Raw genomic sequence first — 18,842 nt, 5'->3', positions numbered from 1 at the left:
TTTGTTAGTCTCAAAGTTTAATTAAGAGAAACCAAGACATTGAAATAGTTTTGTATCAAAAATGTAGAACAGTGGGACTTAACTACTAAATGACTTATGTTTCCATACTGATTGTTAAGATGATATTTATGAAAGAAGCCAAGCATAACCACTTTAACAATTCTAGAAAGGCATACTCTAAGAGGTAAAATTAAAATTAGGGAAAATGAGACCATTTATAATGGGCCATTATGACTCTGAATGATGATTATTGGTTCTGCTTAATAAAACTGTCATCTAACACAAAATAGATATTAAGCTAAATTACATTACATTATCATTTTATCATGCCACAGAATTAAATGCAAATCTCAAAAAAATAGATCCACAAGGAAACAGACCCAATATTAACCTTTTCTACCTATTCCCAATTAGCTTTAATTTAAAAAGAACCCACGTGAAGAAGTTAAAAAAATTATGTGCTGCAAAATGAGTATACTTTACTAGAGCTAATGACTAAATATTTATTATTTGTGCATTTTTAAAACAAGGTAGCCTTGTTTTAGAACAGGAGGATTCCAAGACAGGATCAGAACTTCTCAAACTTTTCTCCTATTTAACTTTGCTCCCTCATTCCAAAGCTTTTCCTCCTTGTCAGTCTCTTCCTGTCCCATCTGCTGACCAAGTCATGAAGAGGAACCCTTCTATCGTTGCCATTTCTAAATCTGATTGCACTCAATGTTTCTCTCAAGATACTTCTTTGGCTCTCAGAATCAAAATTATAGTTTATGTGACTTCACATGTTGTGAAAATACAGATGCTTAGATCTTTCCTCAGACCTATTAAATCAGAAATTCTATAGTAGGACCTGTGGATCTACAGTTGATTTTTAATATCTCTGGTTTGAGAATTACTGTACTTGAACTATGGACGATTAGTAGAGGCAATATATTAACATTAAGGTATATTGTTGTGAAGTTTAAAGTTTACTTGGTTTATATTTAATCCATTACTGAAAACATTTATTGAGAACATACTATTAGCCAGACTGTTTACTAGGTAGTAGGGCTACCTAGATAATGAAACTTCCTTTCTCTTGTATATCTTACAGTCTTATCAGAGGCATTTGCTCTTTGGAATCAATTATCGCATTATCTCTTCAGAACACAATAGAATCCTGTGTTCCCTGCCCCAACTAGTTTAAGCCAAAAGGAAATTTCAATCAAATAAAATAACAAACAATTGAAATAAAACGATAATAGAGAGTATGTAGACTAAATGTAGATGAAGAGAAAAATAAGTGAATAGGAAGACCGATGCATACAAAATGCAACAGAGACAGAGAGGAAAAAAAGAGAAATATTAAAAGAAATTTAAAGGCGTTAAAAAAAATAACAAGAAGCCCTGGCATATGTCTAATGAGAATTCCAGAAACAAATAATAGTACTGATAGGGAAGAGGAAATCTTTGAAATGATGGCTGAAACATTTCTTGAAAACTGAAGAAAGCAATGAGCACTTATATTGAAAATCTACATTGACCAAAAAAAAACCCCTAAATTATACCTAGTCCCTCACTTTGTAGTGGAACTGCAGAACATCAAGGACAAAGAGAGAATTTTGAAATCAAATAGAGATAAAAGCTAATTTACAGAGGAACAATCAGGCTGATAACAGACCTTACTGGCATTAGGAAAGACCAAAAGAGAATGAAGGAGTGCTGACAAGATAAATCTCAATGTAAAGTTAAACATTTAAGAGAGAGGGTGGAATAAAGAAGTTTAAAGATGCACAATGACACAGAATTCCCTATATTCACTTGAAAAATAGGCTAAAGGACATATTTCATTAAGAAATAAATAAATCCAGCAAGAAGGAATATGATTCAGGATGAAACAATGTGCAAATAAATTTATAAAAAATATTTTGAAATCTAAGTAAGTTTTGGATATAAATGGCATTTGTACCACAAACACTATTTGTTATAGCTTAAGGAAAAACTACAATTAAATTATAGAAAACATAAATGTTTCTTGACAAGATATTTATAAAAATAGATTGTCAACAGGCTATTTTATTTTTAACAAATTAATTTGGGGAGATATCAAGAGGCACCTGAATTAACACTAAATATGTAATAAAAATTCATTTATTTTCCCCCTATATTATCACTTTCATGGCAACTTAAACTCAGTCGACATGAAAATGGATCTCATTTCCCCAGAAGAGGTTTATCAATTTCCCCTAAAAGGATGTTTTGTATTGTTTTAAGCAGCAGTCCATTTCATTGTCAAGTTTGAGCTTGTTAAACTTGTCAAACATGTAATTGTTGAATGATGAGCTCTTCACAAACAATGAAGGCCCCATCTTAAAAACTTATTTATCAGTGACTTTCTAAGCTTGTGTGCCTGGTTTTTCAAGTTATAGAGATTAGCAGCTACTATAATCGTATTAACAAAGAGAAAAGGCTGTAGGTGGCAGAAAAGGAGCAACCTGTTTATTATGTAATTAGGTAGATTTCCTGTGGAGGTGGATTGGTGTGTCGCAGATTAATAACTCTCATTTATATTGTAGCAATACTTTAAAAACATCATAGATTCTTTTAATATTATTGCTGCTTAGATTAATGGGTTTTTCTCTAAAGAAAACAAAACAAAACAAAAACAAAAACAACTTTGAGTAACATGGCAACTGATAAAATCAAGGAGGTAAATTTGTTTTTAATTCCTCTCCAAGAGAGAGTTGACATAGTTTGCAAGAGAATTTTCAAAAAACATCAAGGAAATAAGTATGAACTTTCATATTTAATGAGAAATTAAAAGTCAAGTTCATGATAATCTCAGTTCAAAGTTTAATCAGAAGAACTGTTGGCATTAGTAATATTGTCAACATCCACTAAAGTGATCAAACACCCGATCAGTTCATGCAATCAGGAAAAAAAAAGTTGTTTGATTCACTAAAAAAAAAAAAAATTAATCAAATCATTGAAGTGTGGATAATGCTTTTTGAATCTTTTGAGAATGTGTGAAAATTAACTGCTGAATGGTTAAAAAAACTTATGTTAATTGCTAAAGAAATATAAATTTTAGTCTTTTTTTAAGAAGATTTTTTTCTTGCTACATTTCCCTGAAATTAAGGAAATGATCCCATTATTTCTTTTTTTAACTTTTATATTAAGTTCAGGGGTACAAATGCAGGTTTGTCGCATAAGTAAACTTGTGTCATGAGAGTTTGTTGTACAGATTGTTTCATCACCCAGGTATTATGTCTAGTACTCATTAGTTTTTTTTTCCACATCCTCTCCCTCCTCCCAACCTTCACCCTCCTAAGCCCCCAGTGTGTGCTCCTCTCTATGCGTCCATGTGTTCTCAGCATCTAGCTCCCACTTATAAGAGAGAACATGCGGTTTTTGGTTTTCTCTTCCTGAGTTTGTTTGCTAAGGATAATGGCCTCCAGCTCCATCCATGTCCCTGTAAAGGACGTGATCTTGTTATTTTTTGTGCTTACCCACAATTAACCAGTGCATTCTTCCTTTAGATTCCCTAAGCTTATGTGGCTGATAAGCTGCTCTCCAGTTATGCCATGATGATTTCCATTCCTGAAGGCGGGCTGTAACGAAGAACCAGGAAAACAGGAGCACCACTCCTACCCTCATACTGCAGTGGTTGAGGATCCTTATTTCTATGCAATTTAAAAAACTGGAAATACACTAAATGTGCCAGTATCATTAAAAGTAAAACTACCATGAAATAGCACAAATATTCCGCACATGGAATGTTAAAAACTAAAACAATAAAAAAAATCTGCTTTTAATAGGACTACATAAAATGAAGAAAATCTGTCAGTACAGAATTGGTCCTATGTCCAATTATTATTGTGGTAATCCAAACACATTAAGTACTCTAATATATCTAAAATAATCTATGATAAAGGAAATAATCCGAAGGAAAGAAAGAAAAGATGATTGTGAGAAATTCTAACATGTTATAGTTTTATGTGGAAATAAGAAGCTGAATGGAAAAAATTATCATGAAATATTGAGAAAAGATTAGAAAATATGAAATAGTTAAGAAAAGGAGAATAGGTAAAAGGCCCATGGTGATGAAAAGACACTGCTCATTTTCTTTTTAAAAAATTGTCTAAAATTATTAAATATAGGCATTCCCAATTTTTAAAAATGAAGGATTGGCACAAATCTTAGAATGCCATTTTCTGTAGATCTGAAAGCAATGCTGCTTACAGTGTTACTCCCTTCCTGTTAAATCTTGCATGTCTGCAGTATGTGTTCTAATAGAAACCTAAGATCATGATCTGCCGTATGGCATATTTTAAAAAGAAAATTTCAGACTGTATAATGAACTAGTTGATTATTTATTAATATTTGCTTGTACTACATTTAACCAGTGTAACTTGCCAGGAAAGAAGGAAGCCTGAAAAGTATTCTAAATACATGAATAAGAAGGGTTCTACATGAATTAATTTTTTTTTTTTAACCATCTACAGAGTTCCTGCCACATTCTAGGCACTTTATATTTGCTGCAACATCTATTCTGACATTGAGAGAACAAGAGAAAAGAGGTTAAATTTTAAGTACCATGGATTTAAATTAAGTGTAGGAAAGATTTTTTATAGTATGAATTGTTAATCTCTATGTAAGAAGGTATTCATTTACTTTGGGTGATTTAAGGATGGTCCCTTCTGGAAACAGGATTACGAACATGTGGACCTATTTAGGTCAATTTCAACATTGTGATTTTGAATCTGACAGGTTCTCAGCTGCTTTTATTAAATAACGGATTTTCTTAGTAATTATTGTACTCAAATTCAGCAAAAAGCTATCACTTTTTATAGCCCAATTTTTTAGTGACACAGCATTATGTCTTGTCAAATTGAAATTATATACTACACACTCTTTACTTATTAAGATGGCGTTTCTTTGTAATAATTTTGGAGTAAATAGTTTACCTATCTAAACCTCTTATTTCTGATTTAATGGATTTTTGAAGCATTGATTTTCCTTATCATACATAAAAATTGTCAGTTGAGGACAAAAATGAATTAACCTGGACTGTGATGAATAATTGTTACACAGGTTGTTTACTGTGTAATTCCAAAGGAGCATTCACATGGTAGACTTTGCAGATTTCAGTATTTATTACAACAGTTTCCTGGCAGATGGCAATAGGACACCTTTTTCTAATAAAATTAGTTTATTATGACAAATTGCCTTCAGATGGACATAAAGTGTCTTGAGGAAGGGCACCTGCTTTGGACTGAATTGTGTCCCCAAAAATCATATGTTAAAGCCTAATCTCCAATGTGATAATATTTGCAGATGGGGCCTTTGGGAGATAAGTATTAGATGAGGTCATGAGTGTGGGGCCTTCACGATTAGTACCCTGAAAAGAGAAGACACCAGAGAGCTTGCCCTCTCTCTCTCTCTTGCCCCACAGGCACACAAAGAGGTCATGTGAGTACACAGTGAGATAACAACCACCTATGAGAAAGAGAAGAGGCTTCAGAATAAAATCTACTTTGCTGGTACTGTAATCTTGGGCATTATCCTCTAGATCTGTGAGATAATAAATTTATCTTATTGAAGCCACCCAGTCTATGGTATTTTGTTATAGCACCCTGAACTAAGACAAATTTTGGTACCAGGAAATGGGGGTGCTACTGTTAACTAATACCTAAACATGGGGAAATGGCTTTGGAAATGAGTAGTGAGCAGAGGCTGGAAGAATTTTCAGGTGCATCCTAAAAATACAGACAGTAAAGGTGATTCTGGTGAGGACTCAGATGGAATTGAATAATATGTTATTGGAAACTGGAAGAAAGGTGATACTTGTTAGAAAGTGGCAAAGAACTTAGCTGAATGGTATTCTAGTGTTTTGGGGAGGGTAGAACTTGTGAGTGATGAAAGTAAATATTTGAGATTTCTAAGCAGTGTGATAAAGGAGCAGCTGGTTTTCTCCTGACCGTTTTTGGTGAATGCAAAAAGAAAAGGGTAAGTTGAGGAAGAAATTGTTCAGCAAAAAGGAACCAGAACTTGAAGATTTGGGAAATTCTCAGCTTATTTATATTGTACAAAAATGAAAAAACTTGTTCTGAAAAGAACACTAAGAGTTTGACTGGACAACCGTTTGATAAGGGTTTATGAGATTATGTGAGCAGAAATTTTGCCAGTTTGAACTGAAGGGGATGAAGATGGGAGAAAAAGAATGAAGGCTTCAAGACACCTTGGATTTGATATGATGGGCTAGTTGGCTTATCTGTACTATTTTTCAAGGAGAGGAAAAAATGGCCCCAGAGGCAATGCAGAGATATAGCCACAGCCTCAGTTTCAACAGGCTGGACAGTCTCCGCTCAGATCTTTGGAGGCAGAACCACTCAGAGGACTCAAGTCAGTCAGAGCTTTGGGGCTGGGGCTGGCAACCCCACAGGATGGAAAGGGTGGGGCTAACCCGCAAATCCATGTGAGTAATGGTTTGGGTGGAATGTTCCAGACTGATCTGTGCTTCCACCCAGTGCTCAGATTCTGTGTTGAAGCCCTTAACCACCAATGTTATGGTATTTGGAGATGGGGCTTTGTAAGAAAGTTAGGTTTAGATGAAATCATAAGAGTGAGGCCCTAAAGATCAGTGCCCTTTTAAATATGTGTGTGTGTGATGTGAGAACACAGCAAAAAAGGCAGCCTCTGCAAGCCAGGAAGAGGGCTCACCAGAACCCATTCAAGCTGGCACCCTGATCTCAAACTTCTAGCCTCCAAAACTGTGAGAAAATACATATCTGTTGTTTAAGTTACCTATTCTATGATGTTTTGTCCTGAGCTAACAAATACAACTCCTTTCCAGAGTGTACAAAGATGCCACATGAATCAGAGCTCACCAGCCATGGTAGGTATGATTGTTCAGTGTTCAGCATATAGGAAACATTAGGGAAAATGCTCCTATGTTCAGTGAAGAAAATATGCATGACAAGTGATTTAACAATAATGTGATAATTCATTGGATTACTCTAAGAAATTTGAGCTTTTTAAGGCAAACTCTTCACAACACACTTGATAATAGATTGAGAGGAAGATGACTGTGTAAATAATCAAACTGAAAAAATAAGTTACATTTGCTCTTATAGATCAGTGTTCAAAAAGAGACAAAATGTTGAGGGTGGAGTGGGGTGGACAGGACACTGAGACACTGAGAATCAAATGCACTTGGGATCAGCTTCGAACTAAAGGTATCAACTGGAGTCTTAAACATGGGTTTTTCCAGGAAAAGAAAATGAAAGAAGTCAGATCAAGCAGAGGAATTTGTATAAACTATCACTAAACTTCCTGACCTATTCTCTAAATTTCTTATTGATAAACTACAAATACCTTGATTGCATTTTGAGAACATGCTGTGCCTCTATCTTAGCATTCACTACTTTATATTAAAATAGATTTTGATGCTTTCCTTTCCATTGATTCTCCAACTCATAAACAATACCCCAACCCCTAGCATAGAGTCTGGTACCATGTTGTTTATCAAATTAGACTGAGCTCTGATATCGCCTTCTTCACCAGGCCATCCATAATCTTTTCTACCTTCTTTTAATATCCTGACCTATGTCTTGTAAGCCCTCACCACATTGAGTTCAGCTCTTTGTTAATGTGTTTGTAATGTGCTTGTTAATTTGGGGAGATGGGAGATTTGGGTAAGATTCTAATTCGACTGTGAAATTCTTGAAGGCAGAGATTAGGTCCTGTTCATATTTACATCATCAGTGTCTTGCCTAGCATACAGTAAGTTTTCCTTAGGGTTCCTTTTTTTTTTCTTTTTAATGAAATAAATTAACATCAAGTATTTCAAAATTACTGGAAATGAGTGTGCTTCAGGTAAGGGTGAGAGGAGGGAAGATGGATAAGATACAAGGCTGGGAAAATATGGGAAAATCAACTTTTGAGGTTAATTAATTAAAAAGGAGGATCCTTGAGTAACTTTTGTGCTTGGTGTGATGATGATATTCACCAAGGTAAGTTTTACTAGAATAATAAGTTAGGGAGATAACAGGGAGTTGAGACATTTGTGAAATATGCAGGTGTCTGGTAGAGTTGGATAAATAGGTCTGGAGCTTGAGAAATTTGTAGAAAAGATAGTGATTTGGACATTATGAGAGGCAGTACACAGTAATAACAGCGGTAATAATACTAGGTTGGATGTGGTGGCTCACATCTGTAATCCCAGCACTTTGAGAGGCCAAGGCGGATAGATCGCCTGAGCTCAGGAGTTCGAGGCCAGCCTGGGCTACATGCGAAACCCCTGTCTCTACAAAAAATACAAAAAATTAGCTGGGCATGGTGGCATTTGCCTGTGGTCTCAGCTACTTGGGAGGCTGAGGTGGGAGGATCACTTCAGCCTGCGAGGTTGAGGCTGCAGGAAGCTCAGATCACACCATTGCATTCCAGCCTGGATGACAGAGGGAGATCCTGTCTCAAAAAACAAAACAAAATAATACTAATAATAACAAACCATTAAAGTACTTTGTAAGTGCCGGGTTCTAATTGCTCAACATGTGCTTATACCCTTAACACTCACATAAACAAACTTTTGGAGATATGCATAATTATCCCCATTTTATAAACTATAAACCAAGTCACAGACCTGTTAAATAGTTTACCTTAGGCCATGCAGATCCCAAACCAAGCAGGATTCCCACCCAGAAAGTGACTCTGCTTCTAAAATTCGTACTCAGTATACACCCAGTAAAGGGACTGGGATTGTCAGTCTTTCCTTCGTTGTGTGACTTGGTTATATTACCCACCACTTCTGGGCCTCAGTTTCCCCATTTGCAAAATGAGGAAAATAATACTATGTATCTCAAAACAGTGCTTGGTATATGATAGCACTCAATCAAGCTTAAATCATTATTTCCATTAACCTATCTATGAATGCTGAAATTAGAGAAAAAGGTGAATGTGGGGAATAAGCAAACCAGAGGGTCCTAGATCCTGTAAGCAGTGATTGGAGAGAAAGAAGTCTAGTATGGGGCTGTGTAATCATCCCAAGGAGAAAAGTGAGGCTTCCAGACCTGGGGCCTGGGTAGAATCCGGGATGCCTGGTCCAGTGCAGAGGGCTGAGTACCAGTCATCCATAGCAAGCACTGCGGTGCTAGAATGATAAACTGAGAAGAAATACGCCAAATCAAAAGCCTGGTCAGCCATCCAAGTGTAAGTCCATCTAAAGGGACTGAGCAAAGAAACATGAAAAAAACATCAGCTTAGACAGTAAGAGGCAAAGCTTGGAGAAGTTTCTTAAGCAGGTGGAAGGAACTTCATAGGATGCCATGACATTGAGGGTTGTCCAGTAGACTGCTCTTAAAGACAGTGGTCTTGCACAGTCTGAGTTTGAAGAATAATCAAAGTGGTAGGAGGAAATAAGGATGAGGCAGCATCCTAGAAGCCAAGGGAGGAAAAGAATGTTGTCAAGGATTTGGGGAGATGGGAGATTTGGGTAAGATTCCATTTCTTTCCAGCCCTCACAACTTAGTTAATCCCTGCAACAGTTTAAAAAAGTGGGCAGTCCATTTATCCCCATTTTTATAGTTTACGAAAATTAGACATCAAGGATAACTGGCTTAGGGTTACACCGCTGGTGAGTGTCAGAGATGGGATTTTAACCCAGGCTGCCTGGCTCCCAAGCCCATGCTTGCAATCATCTATTGCATAGTCCTTATTCCTGGCTGCTTTCCTCTTTGTCGCTTTACTCCAACCCTGTATGTTTCTAAAGAGAGATAACTTGTTTATAGAATTTACCATCTACCTACGCCATGTTCAGCAAGCGTGGGCAGGGATAGGGGAGTGGTACATGTTTAGATTTTAAGGAATTGCCCTCTCAAATATTTACATATAGTCTGAGTCCTCTCCTTTCCCAGAAGGCTTCAGGTTTTTTGAAGCTGGTTTCAGGAAAAAACTAAAACTAAAAGTAAATCGAAATATTTTCTTCTTTCAGTTTAGGAAACTATGAAGGAAAATAAATCAGTTAATTTCAAAGTGAATTAATGGATCCTGAGTTAGCAACTGTAGTATTAAAACCATTCAATTACTTTCTAAAACAAGAAGGATTCATTAATATTGATTGGCTGTTTGGCGAGATGTACAATGTAAAAAGTACTTCAAAATATGTGTTATATCTGTGTTTAAAGAGAGACCAAGACCAAATAATAAGAACATTAAAAAGTTAGACATGTCTACTTCAGTTGGATCCGCTCCCTCAGCAAGTGCAGTGTAATGCTCTTTAAAGCATAGAGGATTCAAAATCCATAATGACCTTGAAGGTCTTACCAGGGTTCCAGATAATCAATACTGTTAATAATCACATCATGTGTATTAAGGATCAATACATTCTAAAATTTTAAATAGCCTGTTTTGGAATCACATTGATACTAATTAAAATTCCAGTTATAACCAACCAAAACATAATTAAATATGAATGTTGGTTAAATGAATGGATAACTGCATGAACAGAATAAAACACCCATGCATGAATTATGATGGCGTGCTTTCTGGTTCTGTAACATACTCTTTTTGAATATTCAAATCTCAGATAATTACATACAGATCTTAAAAGTTGAATTTTCTATTAAGATCAGTTCTTTCTTCTATGTACATTATCTATTAGGTATTAAATTCCATTGCATAGAGACAGTGAGAAGATTGATTTGGGTGGATTTGATTGTTGGGGTAAATATAGTATGTGAAAATTAATCTTAAACTAAATTCAAAATTCAAGTTTCCCCAGCCTACACTTACTCTGTAACTCAAAAGTTTTTAACTTTGGGTGTACTTCAGATTGTCTGGGGAACATTTAAAAATACCATTTTGTGAATCCCACCCAGGGCAATTAAATCAGAATCTCTGTAGGTGGAGCATTAGTGTTTCTCAAAATCCTCCCAGTGATTCCAGTGTGCATTCAGGGCTGAGAACCAACATTCTAGTCTTTTTATTAACTTTATTAGCATTGATCTTAAGATCCCCTACTCTGGGACGTCAGAATTTCAGGGATAAAAGGTGGTCAGTAAAAGCAACCTTATTCATTTGTTCATTCACCATGAAAACATACATACTAAGATGACAGAATGAAGTGCTACGTGAAAGTCTCGGGAACACTGACCAAACCCCTAGTTCTCAAGTGACTGAGAGTGTAGTACAAGGGAGAAAAGACAGATGAAATGCTACCTTAAAAGATATACAAGAAAAAAATGTCAACCTGATATCCCACCATCACCTCAAAAGCAACACATCTGAAAGCTTCTCTCTTCTCTAAACACGTTTTCCTAGTACCTGTATATTAAGACCATAATCCTAGAAAACCAAGCTTGGATATTAGCCTGGCTCTGACTCTTTCCCACATGTCTGGGGTTGACAAATTGTGTGGGGTTTTCCCTCAACAGTATTCCTTCGTCTGCACCCTCCTTTGAATTCTCCCTTTTTGCCTATAGTCTCTTACTTAATGTTGATCTAGAATATAAAAAACAATGATATAACTTGGCTCTCTATACATACTTCCTTCTTGTAAAATATAATTCTGGTCATGTCCAAAAACCTCCAGTGATTCCTTAATAAGAATTTTAAGTTACTGATTTTTCAAATTCAAATATCCTCCACTATTTGTCCACACTGTATAAACTACTTCTGGTAGTTTATATGAATATCATTAAGAAGCAATGAAAAAAGGCTAAATAAATATTTCATAGGAACAAAAAACCAAACACCGTATGTTCTCACTCTTAAGTGGGAATTGAACAATGAGAACACATGGACACAGAAAGGAGAACATCACACACTGGGGCCAGTCAGGGGTGGGGGGTGACTAGGGGAGGGATAGCATTAGGAGAAATACCTAATGTAGATGACGGGTTGACAGGTGCAGCAAACCACTATAGTACGTGTATACCTGGGTAACAAACCTGCACCTTCTGCACATGTATTCCATAATTTGAAGTATAATAAATAAATAAATAAATAAGTAAATGAATAAATATTTCATACATTTCAAATACAAGCATTTACAAATAACATTACAAGGAAGAATGCAACAAGCAAAATGTAAATTTATAGTACATAGTATGGGAATATTAAACATCATTCCAGTATAAATTATTCATATTCAATTAAAGTATTATTAAAATAGCAAACAAAATACTAGATTAAGTGGAAAAAAAGATTAAGATTATGGAAAGCAAAAGAATATTCTTTCATTTTATAGATTTGTGACATAAAGAAGCAAAGCTTCATTTGAACCATTTTGTGGTAATTTTTCTAACTGCTCCAAAAGTTATCTTCACATCTACACTGCTCAGGGAAATTCTCTAGAGGAAGCTGTAAACTATTTCTGCATATTTTCCTTTGATTCCTTCATCTTCAGGTAATCCTACTTTTTTCATAAATATAAGATCTGTTATTACCTTTTTTCTTTTCAAGAACTGCAGTCTTTTTAATTACGTTCGACCTATAATTTTTATTTCTATTTTTTAAAATATTTCCAAGTTTGTACTCACCATCTTTTATTTTGTGTACTTGGAGATACCTGTGCAGAGTTACCTCTCTCCCTATCAACACCACCTTACACATGTGTCATCAGAGTAGGATTCTTCTTGCAAAACAAGTTTGCAGTACCACGGTATGTTTGCTTAGTATGTGTGGATGATTTGCCTGTCTTTTTTGTATAAATTGAACAATTAAATCATTGATTTTAATTGTATGCTGTAAAAATGTCATAATAATAAAACAATATTATACAAACAATATTACCAGTACTTTGGTACTTCAGATTAATATGACATGATTGAATGGTGAAATGCTGAAAGCCTGTATTGAAATCACTAGATTGCATTATTAACAATATCACAGTACTTATTAAAATAATAGTGTTTTTACTAGGTGGACTTTTCTAAGTGAGGCACTGTAGGTCCAGTGGTCCAAAATCACATCATGCTATGCAATATTCTGTAATTTAATTATTGTGACCCTATTGTAAAGTAATAATGAGTTGCCCATCAGGAGAATCAATTCTTGTCATTCAGTTTGTTTTTTGCAATAGATTGAGATGTAAGAAGATCACAGGAAAGTATACTAATATTTTTTAAATTGTGTTTTTATTCTTTTTATTGTTTCTGAGATTAAAAAGTCATTCAATATAATGCATTGTGTTTTATTTGGAGAAAATTCTTTGTTACATTACTTTTCATTTGTAACATTTACATTTAACAAATATGACAGTAAATTATATATATATATACATATATATGCAAAAGAAATTTTTTTTCAAAGGGCCCAGTTTTAATAACTTACTATCATACTATAGGTGGAAAAATGAAACAAATTAAGGTTGCATTTTGCAATTTGACTTTCAGGATTTTAAATTTTATTTATATTTCTAATTTCATATATTTTCTGACATTTCTCTACCAGAACACACACAGACATATTCACACATATGTATACATAGATGTTCTGACCTTACAGTTTTGCTTGAAAGTTTTGTTCTACCCAGAATAACCCCATTCATCCTTTCCATCTATCAAAATCTTGTCCATTCTTCAAAACACTCTGTAAATCCTGTCTGTTCTCCTCTGGCCACAGTAGCATGAAATCCTCTCTCCTTCCTCTGACTATCTTTGGTCTTTAACATTTGTATCATTCATTTATTAAATATGTTCTTTCTCTAAATAGTTCTTAGAGTTATGCTGCTTAATATTTTTATTTAACTTTTATATGCAATCATCTAAACTGTAACTTATTGAGAACAGAGTGCTACGTCCATCTTTATCAATGTGCTCTCTAAATTGCCTTCTGTAAAAACTGGTAAATACAACAGAAACAAGCAATATAAATCCACACTGCCCATATCTTACATTTTATATGGGAATGTGATAAGACTTAAAATAAATATATTTATTATGATAATGTTGAGTATGGCGATTAATTCTCCCATGTGACATGTATATGGTTATGTATGTTTGTATTGATAGAGAAAAATTTTAACTTAATTCTGATTAGCATCTTACAGCTTTTCAAAATTCATTCTACTGTGTCTTCTCACGACTGATAACTTGGAAAGGTGAGTTACTGCCATTATAGTCCTTGCTTATTTAGGAGGAAACTGGTGTTCAGAGAATTATAATTTGATAATAAAGATTTGATCATTATTAATTGGTTAAGGAGGCACCACTATTAGAGTCTAGGAGTCTTCTAATCCAATTTCTCTCAAAATATCTGCAATGAAAGACCAGCTTCCCACCCCGCCCAATATGCTGCCAACCATTATTTTTTAGTAATATAATTGAATTACTAGAAAATTAAGAAAATAGATTAAACAAAACACAAGTCCAAATATGTTATTACTAGATTCAACAGCCATTAAATTACTTTAGCAAATAGCTCTAAGAGTTCCTAAATTGTTAATCTCAATGTGCTTATTGTTTTGGATGGATAACAAATAGCATATGGAAAAGCTCCAGTCTCTGGACCACACTTTGAGATTGTTTGTGTCAATCATGACATATCCCTTCTAAGAGAATCATCCTCATCCAGAACATCTGCCATCTAAATTGCTATGTTTACTCACACAGGATCTAACCCTAACACTAACCCAACCCAAACACGAACTCTTCAAATTTACAGCTGAATGGAGTGGGGCCAAAAAGCAGATTGGCCAGCCATTTATGAACTGTGTGGCCAGGCTGCAAAAAATGAGCTGGGCTCATCACTTTTTGTCTCTGGATTTAGATATAATACGTGAAGAAAAAAATTTTTCTGTGACAGTCAAAGGTTTGAGACATGGTTAAAATGTGAAGTAGCAGAAACTTTGAGTAATCTGTGAAAGTTGGATTGGGGCAGGGCAGAAAGAGGAATATGTGCAATGCAGCTGAGTCATATTAATAGTAGATCACCAAAGATTAAAAAACTGCTGAGGCTGAAATACGTAAAGCTGCTAGAATTCTAGAATTACCTCCAGTACCCCTTAGGCCAAGGCATGAAACATTATTTTCTTTGAATGTCCTGAGACACAGATCCCACACTTCTTACAATGTACATATATATCCTAGCTGGCACAAACATGTTTCTGAATTATTCAAGAAGCTTAGCTTAACCAGAGCATAGTCCCAGGCTTTTCATATTATACCAAACAAGCTTATTTCAGAACCAATCAAAACCACATTTGAAAGACAAGTTATTGGCATCCATATCTCTGCAATGAGATTGTAAACCAAACTGTGTTGATCTTGTGGAGCTACCTGTTTGCTACCACAACCTATCTCCTACATACCTACTTTTCTATTTCTTTTGTTTCTAACTTAGTCACAAAAAAGAATAATTACAACATTTTTCATAGTTAATTATAGTCTGATTTTGCTCAAGGAGGAAATACTTAAAATTTATACCAAATTATCTTAATAATGGATGAGCTCCTACAATTCACCTGCCCTCTGCATGTTCTCCGATTTTCCGATTTGCACAGCTTTTTAGAACCAAACCCCACTCTTTACTGGACCAGATATGTGCTTTTAGTTGTACTAACCCAGACACAAATCATATGTTAATGGCTTCTGGAATCATCCCAGAAATCAAAGGTGTAGGTATGAGATTGCACGATGATTTTCAAAACATGTTTTATTGCCTTGATGCTTTTGTTAAAAAAGAAAAATGTTCAGATTGATTTTAACTCCTTAGCTATATTAAAATAGCGTATTTGCTTCACAGCTGAAAAGTTTCCCTTAGTACAAAAATGAAATCATAGTTTCTTTTTTTATTCTTCAGTAAATTCTAAATTTGAAATTACGGCTAAATTAAATTGTTTGTGTCAGATATTAACAATATGGGGCCTTAGATTAAAACAATCTCCATGTAATCTTACTGAGCCAGTAGGTCATAGAAATAAGAGAAAATGTGCTTGAATCGCAGGAGAGAAGGGATGTTGGATAGATCTGTGAAATCTTTATGTTGTAGTATCAGCTGATTGATAGCAGTGATTCTCAGAAGGGTTCCAATATTATGCCTTTTAAAAGCCGGAGATTAGTGCAACCATGGTGAACACAGTGACATTCTGGCAAAGAAAAAAGGGTCAGGGCTGGCAAAATGTGGCAGGTGTCAAAATAAAAGGTTAGGCTTTATGCCTGGGGACCCATCTGTCAGATAAAAGTATGACAAGGCAATTAATGTGTTTATTTATGTTGCTTATGACAAACATGCATTCCCTAAAAATGATCAATTTAAACATTATCAACTGTTTTCTGGAAATTAAAATTAATATAAAAATAAAATGCTTACGATAAAAAGCAAGGTCTACTACTGAAATGGTTTGTTTATATAACCAAATATAGTTAACTAAGGGAAATTATAGTCATCTTCATTGAAGGAGTAAAGCTATTAAATGTAACAACTTGACAATATAGAGGTTATATTAAGGACCTACAAAATTAATGTTTATGCTGCAAAATTTCGGCAGCACTCCCCATAAGTTCAGCATGTTTTAGATTCATTGAGCTAAATTTGATAATTCCATAATAAAATGAAGCCAAGAAAATTATGAAAAAAAATAGAATTTAGATATCCAAGCTATGTGTCTTGCATTTTCTTTAACTGTTTTGTTCACAACCTTGTCATTATTAGAGCTTTCATTTTCACTTTGTGACTAATCCTGACTTATCTTTAATTTATTTATTATTTATTTAGTTTCTCACTACTTCTGCTTTACCATCTGTTTAAACTAGAATATGTCTAGATTTAATGTTCATCAGTGATACTTTTTTTTACAGATAAAATAAATTACTACAAGCTCCTAAAATGTCATGCATTTTACAGGTCAATAAAATTCTAACCAAGAATTATGAGCGAAACAGGATTTACTACAGTCTAAAGTTTTATGCAACAGCCAGTCATCTCCATACTTTCCTAAAGTAAAAAAAGCTGTCAATTATCATGTATTAGTAAGTGAGGCTCACACTTTTTAGTAACAAAATTTGAAGAGAAATAGCATGTATGTCTAGAGTAATGTGATATGCAGAAGAAAACTTTAAAATCTTTAATTATAAAGGGAAAAAAGCCAATATGACTATGTTATTGGCAAGGTGCAGTTTCTATCTGCTGAGTGATGAAATTTAAACGAGTAAAGCCATTGGAATAGTAAATAAAATCATTTGGCTTTGAAAAGAACAGAGGTATTTTGTACAGTAGTTTTGTTTTCTTTAGGCTGAGGCAGCAGTTATGCCATCACTATCACTTTCCATCTTTTAGGAGGATGTTGGGATTACAGCGGAGGCAGGGGAATCACTTGAAACTGGGAGGTAGAGATTGCAGTAAGTTGAGATCGCACCACTGCACTCCAGCCTGGGTGACAGAGCAAGACTCCGTCTCAAAAAAAAAAAAAAAAAAAAGAAAAGAAAAGAAAGACACTGCTGTATTTTAGGTGGATCGAACCTACTTAATTTTTAATCCTAAAGTAGAGAGATACAATTGGGGGCCTTCCATATAGAAAGTGGGGTCAGGAGGCCAAGAAAGGGAATATAAATTTTTATTCAAGTCACTCAGAAACTTTTATGTAGGTGCTAGAAACTTATGTCAAAGTGGCCACAAGATTATTTAATAGGAGACAAACAAATGTAACTCCATGTTTACTGCTAGAAACCAAAGCTTTGTGTAAAATCTTGAATTTATGGGAGGGAGGGTAGGAAAGCCTGTACCTGTCTGTTCTTTTCCTGATCCCTTTCCCTCATTCCTAAACTGCAGGAGATTGAGCCCCTTTGGGCTTTGGTGACCCCATCACTGGGGTGCGTTTATTTGATGGCTGATTTTGCTGTACTGGGTATTTCCTTTCCCATTTTCTAATCATTTATTAACACATGCTGACTCTTCCCTTACCTTCTCCTTTCCCTGGAAAAATACAATGAATAAATAAAGACTTATTGGTACTCAAAAAAAAAGAAAAAAAAAAAAGGAGGATGTTGGTTAAATTTTGAGCTAATTATTTTTTTTCTCCCCAAGATTCCTGTCTAGCCCTTATCATTATTATAGTTTTTAAAAAATTTTTATAAAATTATACTTTAAGTTCTGGGGTACATATGCAGAACCTGCAGCTTTGTTACATAGGTATACATGTGCCATGGTGGTTTGCTGCACCCATCCCCCTGTCACCTACATTAAGTATTTCTCCTAATGTTATCCCTCCCCAATCACCCCACCCCCTACTATTCCTCCCCTGGCCCCCCACCCCATGACAGGCCCCAGTGTGTGATGTTCCCCTCCCTGTGTCCATGTGTTCTCATTGTTCAACACCCACTATGAGTGAGAACATGTGGTGTTTGGTCTTCTGTTCTGTTCTTAAACTATCTTCTACTTGTCACATAAAATGGCTTCTCAGAGGACAATACCAATGTCAGGATAGGAGTTGAGGAAGAAAAAGTAAATAAAAAGACACAAAATGCAAACTTTGTTATAATTTTCATTCAGTGGCCTTATACATGATTTACAAATTTTGTTTGAAGTTTATTATAATTAACCACCATTTAAATTGAATTCACTTCTGGTTGTATTTCCTGATTCAGAGTTCCATATTGTTTCCTTTGCTGGTTTTAATTTATTAGAACCTGACAATATTCTAAACTGATTCTATTTCCTGTCCATTTTTTTTTTCATTCACCTAGAGGTACTTGAAAATGCATTAGGCAAAAAAAAAAATTTATTATTCACCATTTTGTACAACTCTTGAAAACTAAGATATGCTACATAATCTACATAATAAAAGTAATAATTTCAACAGAAAATCAAGATGCCACTCAATTTTGCCATGGATTTATAAAACTGACACATCAGACAAAAGGTAAGAT

The 18,842-nt window shown here is 34.7% G+C and overlaps 1 long non-coding RNA gene across 1 annotated transcript in view; it reads left to right on the top strand.

The window, feature by feature from the left end:
* LOC128928227 (uncharacterized) overlaps window positions 1-18,842 on the top strand; it is a 58,076-nt gene that overhangs the window by 15,320 nt on the left and 23,914 nt on the right. The window contains exon 1 of the long non-coding RNA XR_008473050.2: window positions 1-18,835. This exon is cut by the window's left edge and continues 15,320 nt beyond it. This is a non-coding gene — a long non-coding RNA (uncharacterized LOC128928227). The remainder of the gene's footprint in view (window positions 18,836-18,842) is intronic.

This window comes from Callithrix jacchus, chromosome 7 (genome assembly GCF_049354715.1).
Source record: "Callithrix jacchus isolate 240 chromosome 7, calJac240_pri, whole genome shotgun sequence".
In the NCBI taxonomy this organism is placed as follows: Eukaryota; Metazoa; Chordata; class Mammalia; order Primates; family Cebidae; genus Callithrix; species Callithrix jacchus.
The sequence above is the reverse complement of the archived record's forward strand: the minus strand, read 5'-3'. Positions and strand labels throughout refer to the sequence as shown.